A 10,000-nucleotide genomic window follows, 5' to 3' on the forward strand; every position below is an offset into this window, starting at 1 on the left:
ACAAGACAACAAATGAAACTTTAAAGACGCTGGCATGTACATCTTGTTTCTGCTGTCTTGGACGGGCCCACTGAGCGCACAACACAGGGGAACTTGGTGCAAACACTGCGTGTGCATAAGCCACAAAACACAAGCTCAGTGGGGTCACAGGCCCTGACCGGTTCAGAGGCACCTGTGTGACAGACAGCAAATGAAACTTAGACGCTGGAATTATTTATATGTTTCTGCTGTCTGTCTACGATTTCAGATTCACACTTAGAGTTTTTTGTCATTAAGTCATAAAAGCCACAAAACCACTTTAATATGACTTTCCAATACTCTTTGAAAGGTCTCTATATTGATAAAATGAGCCTTTTAGCAAAGTAACACTTTTCGGGCATTTTCAAAGTGCTCCCGCTGAGTGAATTTTGTTCTGAAAATCGTGTTCCCGAAAATCTCCGGGCACCCCGCCAACCCCCCCTGCCAGAAATGACAAGTGTCAAATCAGCGGGTCAAACGGCCACCTCTATCCGACCAGGAGCACCCAAATCCCCGCAAATGGCACTTTTTTTTTTCTTCATCGGGACTTCCGACGAGGTTAATGATTTCCCAAACTGCAACTCATTAACTATGTCCTGAGACACTTGCCAGAAATGACACATGTCAATTTGGCGGTAGCAAATCACTTTCCCAGGCCGGGAAGCAACACCCGAGGCCCGCAAAAGGCGGCCGAATATTTTCTCATCGGACTTCCGCGTTTTGGTTAATCATGTCTCGAAATCGTTAAATGCACATGTCAATTCGGCGGGAGCAATTCACTTTCCCAAGCCGGAAAGCATCACCGGAGGCCCGCTTGAAGGGCCCTAATATTTTCTCATCGGACTTCCGCGTTTTGGTTAATCATGTCTCGAAATCGTTAAATGCACATGTCAATTCGGCGGGAGCAACTCACTTTCCCAGGCCGGGAAGCAACACCCGAGGCCCGCAAAAGGCGGCCGAATATTTTCTCATCGGACTTCCATATTTTGGGGGTTGGATTCTCTCCCGCATTCCAGCCCCCTGGCCACGGGTCGCTCATTCACTTTCAGCCCGGGCCTTGCCAATTTGGTTAATCAGTTAGCCATGCACCAGACTCGGCCTCGCCTTTTTCATTTATGGTTAATGATGTGCCCAGGCTGGGACTTAGTCTCTCCAGCAGCCAAAACTTTTCACTGGTTAATGAGGTGCCCAGCCCGGCACTTAGTCTCTCTCCCCAGCAAGCTTACTTGGTCGGCCGACATTTGGATCCATTTTCGGGGCTTAATCGGGTCGAATACGGTCCCTTACGCAAGGGGAGCCGAAGCCCCGGCCTCTGCCAGGCGTCAGGCTGCCGTTTTTTAAGCCCGACCAAAAACCCGAAAATTGGTTAAAAATGGAAATAAATTTCCACCCAAAAAGGGTTAAAAGTCGGTTGGACGGCAGCCCTGGTCGGTCTCTGCAGACCTGGAGGCCCTAGACAGTAATCTGGAAAACAGACAAAGTCTCGAGAAACCACCTCCTACCATTCTCCAGGTACCCCGCCAATCCCCCCTGCCAGAAATGACAAGTGTCAAATCAGCGGGACGGATTTGACTTTTGTGACCGACCGCTGGAACTTTTTTCGGCTACAGGCAGTCAAATTTTCCTCCTTCCGGACTTCCAGTACAACTTTGAACGGCCATATCTCCGCACTCCCGCGTCGGAGCCAAGCCGTTTTTACACCGTTAGACGCGGCTTCCCGTGCCCGTTCGAATGCCGCCCTGCTCGGCGGAAAAGGAGAATTTTTTTATTTTTCGGCCGATTTCGGGAAAAAAATTTCCCGCTCTGAACTCGGATTTTTCGGCTTTAATCGTTTCGTATACGGTCCCTTACGCAAGGGAGCCGAAGCCCCGGCCTCTGCCGGGCGTCAGGCTGCCGTTTTTAAGCCCGACCAAAAACCCGAAAATTGGTTAAAAATGGAAATAAATTTCCACCCAAAAAGGGTTAAAAGTCGGTTGGACGGCAGCCCGGGTCGGTCTCTGCAGACCTGGAGGCCCTAGACAGTAATCTGGAAAACAGATAAAGTCTCGAAAAACCACCTCCTACCATTCTCCAGGTACCCCGCCAATCCCCCCTGCCAGAAATGACAAGTGTCAAATCAGCGGGACGGATTTGACTTTTGTGACCGACCGCTGGAACTTTTTTCGGCTACAGGCAGTCAAATTTTTCTCCTTCCGGACTTCCAGTACAACTTTGAACGGCCATATCTCCGCACTCCCGCGTCGGAGCCAAGCCGTTTTTACACCGTTAGACGCGGCTTCCCGTGCCCGTTCGAATGCCACCCTGCTCGGCGGAAAAGGAGACATTTTTTTTTTTCCGGCCGTTTTCGGGAAAAAATTTTCCCGCTCTGAACTCCGATTTTACGCCTTTAATCGATTCGGAGACGGTCGCTTACGCAAGGGAGGCGAAGCCCGGGCCTCTGCCGGGCGTCAGCCTGCCGTATGTAAGCCCGTCCGAAGCATGAGTTCCCACTTTTGGTTATCCAGTTGTCAATTTTAAAATTTCAGTTAATCAGTTGCCTGCTTGGTTAATCATTTGTCGCTCTGACATTTGGTTAACCAGTTGTCGATGTTCGAAATTCAGTTAATGAGTTGCCTCTTTGAAATTTCAGTTAATGAGTTGGCCCTTTGGTTACTCATTTGTCCCTGTGTCTTTTGGTTAACCAGTTGTCGATGTTCGAAATTCAGTTAATGAGTTGCCTCCTTGGTTAATCATTTGTCGCCCTGACTCTTGGTTAACCAGTTGTCGATGTTCGAAATTCAGTTAATGAGTTGCCTCCTTGGTTAATCATTTGTCGCTCTGACATTTGGTTAACCAGTTGTCGATGTTCGAAATTCAGTTAATGAGTTGCCTCCTTGGTTAATCATTTGTCGCTCTGGCTTTTGGTTAACCAGTTGTCGATGTTCAAAATTTCAGTTAATGAGTTGCCTCTTTGAAATTTCAGTTAATGAGTTGGCCCTTTGGTGACTCATTTGTCCCTGTGTCTTTTGGTTAACCAGTTGTCGATGTTCGAAATTCAGTTACTGAGTTGCCTCCTTGGTTAATCATTTGTCGCTCTGGCTTTTGGTTAACCAGTTGTCGATGTTCAAAATTTCAGTTAATGAGCTGCTCTTATGTTCTATGATTTCCTACCTTGACAACTCATTAACCAGTGTTTCAAACAATGCACCAGGCCATTTGACGACCCCAACTCGGTTCCACAAGCGGGAAAGCAGCACCCCAAGGCCCGGTAAGGGGGCCGAATACATTCCCATCGTGAATTCCGTCCCAAATGTGAATGACAAGTTTTCAGTTAATCAGTTGCCTGCTTGGTTACTCATTTGTCGCTCTGACATTTGGTTAAACAGTTGTCGATGTTCAAAATTTCAGTTAATGAGTTGCCTCTTTGAAATTTCAGTTAATGAGTTGGCCCTTTGGTTACTCATTTGTCCCTGTGTCTTTTGGTTACCCAGTTGTCGATGTTCGAAATTCAGTTAATGAGTTGCCTCCTTGGTTAATCATTTGTCGCTCTGGCTTTTGGTTAACCAGTTGTCGATGTTCAAAATTTCAGTTATTGAGTTGCCTCTTTGAAATTTCAGTTAATGAGTTGGCCCTTTGGTTACTCATTTGTCCCTGTGTCTTTTGGTTAACCAGTTGTCGATGTTCGAAATTCAGTTAATGAGTTGCCTCCTTGGTTAATCATTTGTCGCTCTGGCTTTTGGTTAACCAGTTGTCGATGTTCAAAATTTCAGTTAATGAGCTGCTCTTATGTTCTATGATTTCCTACCTTGACAACTCATTAACCAGTGTTTCAAACAATGCACCAGGCCATTTGACGACCCCAACTCGGTTCCACAAGCGGGAAAGCAGCACCCCAAGGCCCGGTAAGGGGGCCGAATACATTCCCATCGTGAATTCCGTCCCAAATGTGAAAGACAAGTTTTCAGTTAATCAGTTGCCTGCTTGGTTACTCATTTGTCGCTCTGACATTTGGTTAACCAGTTGTCGATGTTCAAATTTCAGTTAATGAGTAGCCTCTTTGAAATTTCAGTTAATGAGTTGGCCCTTTGGTTACTCATTTGTCCCTGTGTCTTTTGGTTACCCAGTTGTCGATGTTCGAAATTCAGTTAATGAGTTGCCTCCTTGGTTAATCATTTGTCGCTCTGGCTTTTGGTTAACCAGTTGTCGATGTTCAAAATTTCAGTTAATGAGTTGCCTCTTTGAAATTTCAGTTAATGAGTTGGCCCTTTGGTTACTCATTTGTCCCTGTGTCTTTTGGTTAACCAGTTGTCGATGTTCGAAATTCAGTTAATGAGTTGCCTCCTTGGTTAATCATTTGTCGCTCTGGCTTTTGGTTAACCAGTTGTCGATGTTCAAAATTTCAGTTAATGAGCTGCTCTTATGTTCTATGATTTCCTACCTTGACAACTCATTAACCAGTGTTTCAAACAATGCACCAGGCCATTTGACGACCCCAACTCGGTTCCACAAGCGGGAAAGCAGCACCCCAAGGCCCGGTAAGGGGGCCGAATACATTCCCATCGTGAATTCCGTCCCAAATGTGAATGACAAGTTTTCAGTTAATCAGTTGCCTGCTTGGTTACTCATTTGTCGCTCTGACATTTGGTTACCCAGTTGTCGATGTTCAAATTTCAGTTAATGAGTAGCCTCTTTGAAATTTCAGTTAATGAGTTGGCCCTTTGGTTACTCATTTGTCCCTGTGTCTTTTGGTTACCCAGTTGTCGATGTTCGAAATTCAGTTAATGAGTTGCCTCCTTGGTTAATCATTTGTCGCTCTGGCTTTTGGTTAACCAGTTGTCGATGTTCAAAATTTCAGTTATTGAGTTGCCTCTTTGAAATTTCAGTTAATGAGTTGGCCCTTTGGTGACTCATTTGTCCCTGTGTCTTTTGGTTAACCAGTTGTCGATGTTCGAAATTCAGTTAATGAGTTGCCTCCTTGGTTAATCATTTGTCGCTCTGGCTTTTGGTTAACCAGTTGTCGATGTTCAAAATTTCAGTTAATGAGCTGCTCTTATGTTCTATGATTTCCTACCTTGACAACTCATTAACCAGTGTTTCAAACAATGCACCAGGCCATTTGACGACCCCAACTCGGTTCCACAAGCGGGAAAGCAGCACCCCAAGGCCCGGTAAGGGGGCCGAATACATTCCCATCGTGAATTCCGTCCCAAATGTGAAAGACAAGTTTTCAGTTAATCAGTTGCCTGCTTGGTTACTCATTTGTCGCTCTGACATTTGGTTAACCAGTTGTCGATGTTCAAATTTCAGTTAATGAGTAGCCTCTTTGAAATTTCAGTTAATGAGTTGGCCCTTTGGTTACTCATTTGTCCCTGTGTCTTTTGGTTACCCAGTTGTCGATGTTCGAAATTCAGTTAATGAGTTGCCTCCTTGGTTAATCATTTGTCGCTCTGGCTTTTGGTTATCCAGTTGTCGATGTTCAAAATTTCAGTTAATGAGTTGCCTCTTTGAAATTTCAGTTAATGAGTTGGCCCTTTGGTTACTCATTTGTCCCTGTGTCTTTTGGTTAACCAGTTGTCGATGTTCGAAATTCAGTTAATGAGTTGCCTCCTTGGTTAATCATTTGTCGCTCTGGCTTTTGGTTAACCAGTTGTCGATGTTCAAAATTTCAGTTAATGAGTTGCCTCTTTGAAATTTCAGTTAATGAGTTGGCCCTTTGGTTACTCATTTGTCCCTGTGTCTTTTGGTTAACCAGTTGTCGATGTTCGAAATTCAGTTAATGAGTTGCCTCCTTGGTTAATCATTTGTCGCTCTGACATTTGGTTAACCAGTTGTCGATGTTCGAAATTCAGTTAATGAGTTGCCTCCTTGGTTAATCATTTGTCGCTCTGGCTTTTGGTTAACCAGTTGTCGATGTTCAAAATTTCAGTTAATGAGTTGCCTCTTTGAAATTTCAGTTAATGAGTTGGCCCTTTGGTTACTCATTTGTCCCTGTGTCTTTTGGTTAACCAGTTGTCGATGTTCGAAATTCAGTTACTGAGTTGCCTCCTTGGTTAATCATTTGTCGCTCTGGCTTTTGGTTAACCAGTTGTCGATGTTCAAAATTTCAGTTAATGAGCTGCTCTTATGTTCTATGATTTCCGACCTTGACAACTCATTAACCAGTGTTTCAAACAATGCACCAGGCCATTTGACGACCCCAACTCGGTTCCACAAGCGGGAAAGCAGCACCCCAAGGCCCGGTAAGGGGGCCGAATACACTCCCATCGTGAATTCCGTCCCAAATGTGAATGACAAGTTTTCAGTTAATCAGTTGCCTGCTTGGTTACTCATTTGTCGCTCTGACATTTGGTTATCCAGTTGTCGATGTTCAAAATTTCAGTTAATGAGTTGCCTCTTTGAAATTTCAGTTAATGAGTTGGCCCTTTGGTTACTCATTTGTCCCTGTGTCTTTTGGTTAACCAGTTGTCGATGTTCGAAATTCAGTTAATGAGTTGCCTCCTTGGTTAATCATTTGTCGCTCTGACTCTTGGTTAACCAGTTGTCGATGTTCAAATTTCAGTTAATGAGTTGCCTCCTTGGTTAATCATTTGTCGCTCTGACTCTTGGTTAACCAGTTGTCGATGTTCGAAATTCAGTTAATGAGTTGCCTCCTTGGTTAATCATTTGTCGCTCTGGCTTTTGGTTAACCAGTTGTCGATGTTCAAAATTTCAGTTAATGAGCTGCTCTTATGTTCTATGATTTCCGACCTTGACAACTCATTAACCAGTGTTTCAAACAATGCACCAGGCCATTTGACGACCCCAACTCGGTTCCACAAGCGGGAAAGCAGCACCCCAAGGCCCGGTAAGGGGGCCGAATACACTCCCATCGTGAATTCCGTCCCAAATGTGAATGACAAGTTTTCAGTTAATCATTTGCCACCTTGGTTCATCATTTGCCACTCTGACTTTTGGTTTCCCAGTTGTCAGTTTTCACATTTCAGTTACTGAGTTGACTTTGTCTTTCTCACTCTGTGTATCTCTATCTTCTCTCTGTCTCTCTCAGTGTATGCGAGTGTCTGTGTGTGTTCCACTGCCGCCCGGCCAACCGGGTCCAAAGGCCCGCCACGTTACACACGAAAAACCCCGGTCTCGCTTCGGAGCGACGGGCACCCGGCTTCTCGGTGTCGGACCGACTCCGTTCAGATACCGCTGGATGCCCCTTGCCCCTGGCTTGCTCTGGCAGCCGGCGCGTGCAGGCCGCCCCCTGCCCCGCCGTCTCAGTGGTCGGAAAGCGGTCTCCAGCCAACGGCTGTACCTCGGCCGCGGAAAGAGGCAGCTACACAAGCGAGGCACTGCTCTGTGCGGCCCCGCCACCCCGTTCAGCTGCCGTTGTCCCCGACCGGATCGGACTTTCCTTCCCGAAGTTATCCCCGATAAGCTGCCGCTGACCGACGGCCCGTCAGCCGCTGCGGGACGGCGACACTTTCCCGAACTCGCCCGGGGCCACTTCGGCAATATAGTGTGCGCCGGAGCCGGGGCTTTCCAACGAGCCATCCCCGAACGAAATCGGACACGGGAGTCGGGAGCGACAGGCGTTCGACTGGTGCCGGGCAACCGGGTCCAAACGCCCGCCTTGTTAAACACACGTACACCCCAGGCTCGATTCGGAGCGACGGGCACCCGGCTTCCCGGTGTCGGACCGACTCCGTTCAGATACCGTTGGATGCCCCTTGCCCCTGGCTTGCTCTGGCAGCCGGCGCGTGCAGGCCGCCCCCCGCCCCGCCGTCTCAGTGGTCGGAAAGTGGTCTCCAGCCAACGGCTGTACCTCGGCCGGGGAAAGGGGCAGCTACACAAGCCAGGCACTGGTCTGTGCGGGCCCGCCACCCCGTTCGGCTGCCGTTGATCCGGACCGGATCGGACTTTCCCTCCCGAAGTTATGCCCGATAAGCTGCCGCTCACCGGCGGCCCGTCAGCCGCTGCGGGATGGCGACACTTTGCCGAACTTGCCGGGGTCCAGGCCGATAATATAGTGTGCGCCAGCGCCGGGGCTTTCCAACGAGCCCTCCCTGACCGAAATCGGACACGGGAGTCCAGAGCGATAGGCGTTCGACTGCCGGCCGGCCAAACACAGGCAATCCCCCGCCGTTGCGGACCCGCTCCAGGACAACCGGGTCCAAACGCCCGCCTCGTTACACGCACGAAAACACCGGGCTCGATTCGGAGCGACGGGCACCCGGCTTCCCGGTGTCGGACCGACTCCGTTCCGGTACCCTTGGATGCCCCTTGCCCCTGGCTTGCTAGGACAGCCGGCGCGTCAAGGTGGGCCCCCGCGGCTCCGGCTCAGCAGTCGGAAAGCGGTCTCCAGCCAACGGCTGTACCTCGGCCGGGGAAAGGGGCAGCTACACAAGCCCGCTACTGGTCTGTGCGGCCCCGCCACCCCGTTCAGTGGCAGTTGACCCCGACCGGATCGGACTTTCCTTCCCGAAGTTATCCCCGATAAGCTGCCGCTGACCGACGGGGCGGCAGCCGGTACGGGTCGCCGACACTTTCCCGAACTTGCCGGGATCCAGTCCGATAATATAGTGTGCGCCAGCGCCGGGGCTTTGCAATGAGCCCTCCCTGACCGAAATCGGACACGGGAGTCCGGAGCCAAAGGCGTTCGACTGCCGGCCGGCCAAACTCAGGCAACCTCCCGCCGTTGCGGACCCGCTCCCGGACAACCGGGTCCAAACGCCCGCCCTGTTACACGCACGAAAACACCGGGCTCGATTCGGAGCGACGGGCACCCGGCTTCCCGGTGTCGGACCGACTCCGTTCCGGTACCACTGGATGCCCCTTGCCCCTGGCTTGCTAGGACAGCCGGCGCGTCAAGGTGGGCCCCCGCGGCTCCGGCTCAGCAGTCGGAAAGCGGTCTCCAGCCAACGGCTGTACCTCGGCCAGGCCAAGCGGCAGCTGCACAAGCCCGCTACTGGTCTGTGCGGCCCCCCCACCCCGTTCAGTAGCAGTTCACCCCAACCGGATCGGACTTTCCGTCCCGAAGTTATCCCCGATAAGCTGCCGCTGACCGACGGGGCGGCAGCCGCTACGGGACTGCGACACTTTCCCGAACTTGCCGGGGTCCAGGCCGATAATATAGTGTGCGCCAGCGCCGGGGCTTTCCAACGAGCCCTCCCTGACCGAAATCGGACACGGGAGTCCGGAGCCAAAGGAGTTCGACTGCCGGCCGGCCAAACACAGGCAACCTCCCGCCGTTGCGGACCCGCTCCCGGACAACCGGGTCCAAACGCCCGCCCTGTTACACGCACGAAAACACCGGGCTCGATTCGGAGCGACGGGCACCCGGCTTCCCGGTGTCGGACCGACTCCGTTCCGGTACCACTGGATGCCCCTTGCCCCTGGCTTGCTAGTACAGCCGGCGCGTCAAGGTGGGCCCCCGCGGCTCCGGCTCAGCAGTCGGAAAGCGGTCTCCAGCCAACGGCTGTACCTCGGCCGGGCCAAGCGGCAGCTGCACAAGCCCGCTACTGGTCTGTGCGGCCCCCCCACCCCGTTCAGTCGCAGTTCACCCCAACCGGATCGGACTTTCCGTCCCGAAGTTATCCCCGATAAGCTGCCGCTGACCGACGGGGCGGCAGCCGCTACGGGACTGCGACACTTTCCCGAACTTGCCGGGGTCCAGGCCGATAATATAGTGTGCGCCAGCGCCGGGGCTTTCCAACGAGCCCTCCCTGACCGAAATCGGACACGGGAGTCCGGAGCGAAAGGCGTTCGACTGCCGGCCGGCCAAACCCAGGCAATCTCCCGCCGTTGCGGACCCGCTCCCGGACAACCGGGTCCAAACGCCCGCCCTGTTACACGCACGAAAACCCCGGGCTCGATTCGGAGCGACGGGCACCCGACTTCCCGGTGTCGGACCGACTCCCTTCTGGTACCACTGGATGCCCCTTGCCCCTGGCTTGCTCGGACAGCCGGCGCGTCAAGGTGGGTCCCCGCGGCACCGGCTCAGCAGTCGGAAAGCGGTCTC

Source organism: Somniosus microcephalus, unplaced genomic scaffold (genome assembly GCF_052327205.1).
Source record: "Somniosus microcephalus isolate GS21.2 unplaced genomic scaffold, FLI_Smic_1.0 scaffold169, whole genome shotgun sequence".
Classification (NCBI taxonomy): domain Eukaryota; kingdom Metazoa; phylum Chordata; class Chondrichthyes; order Squaliformes; family Somniosidae; genus Somniosus; species Somniosus microcephalus.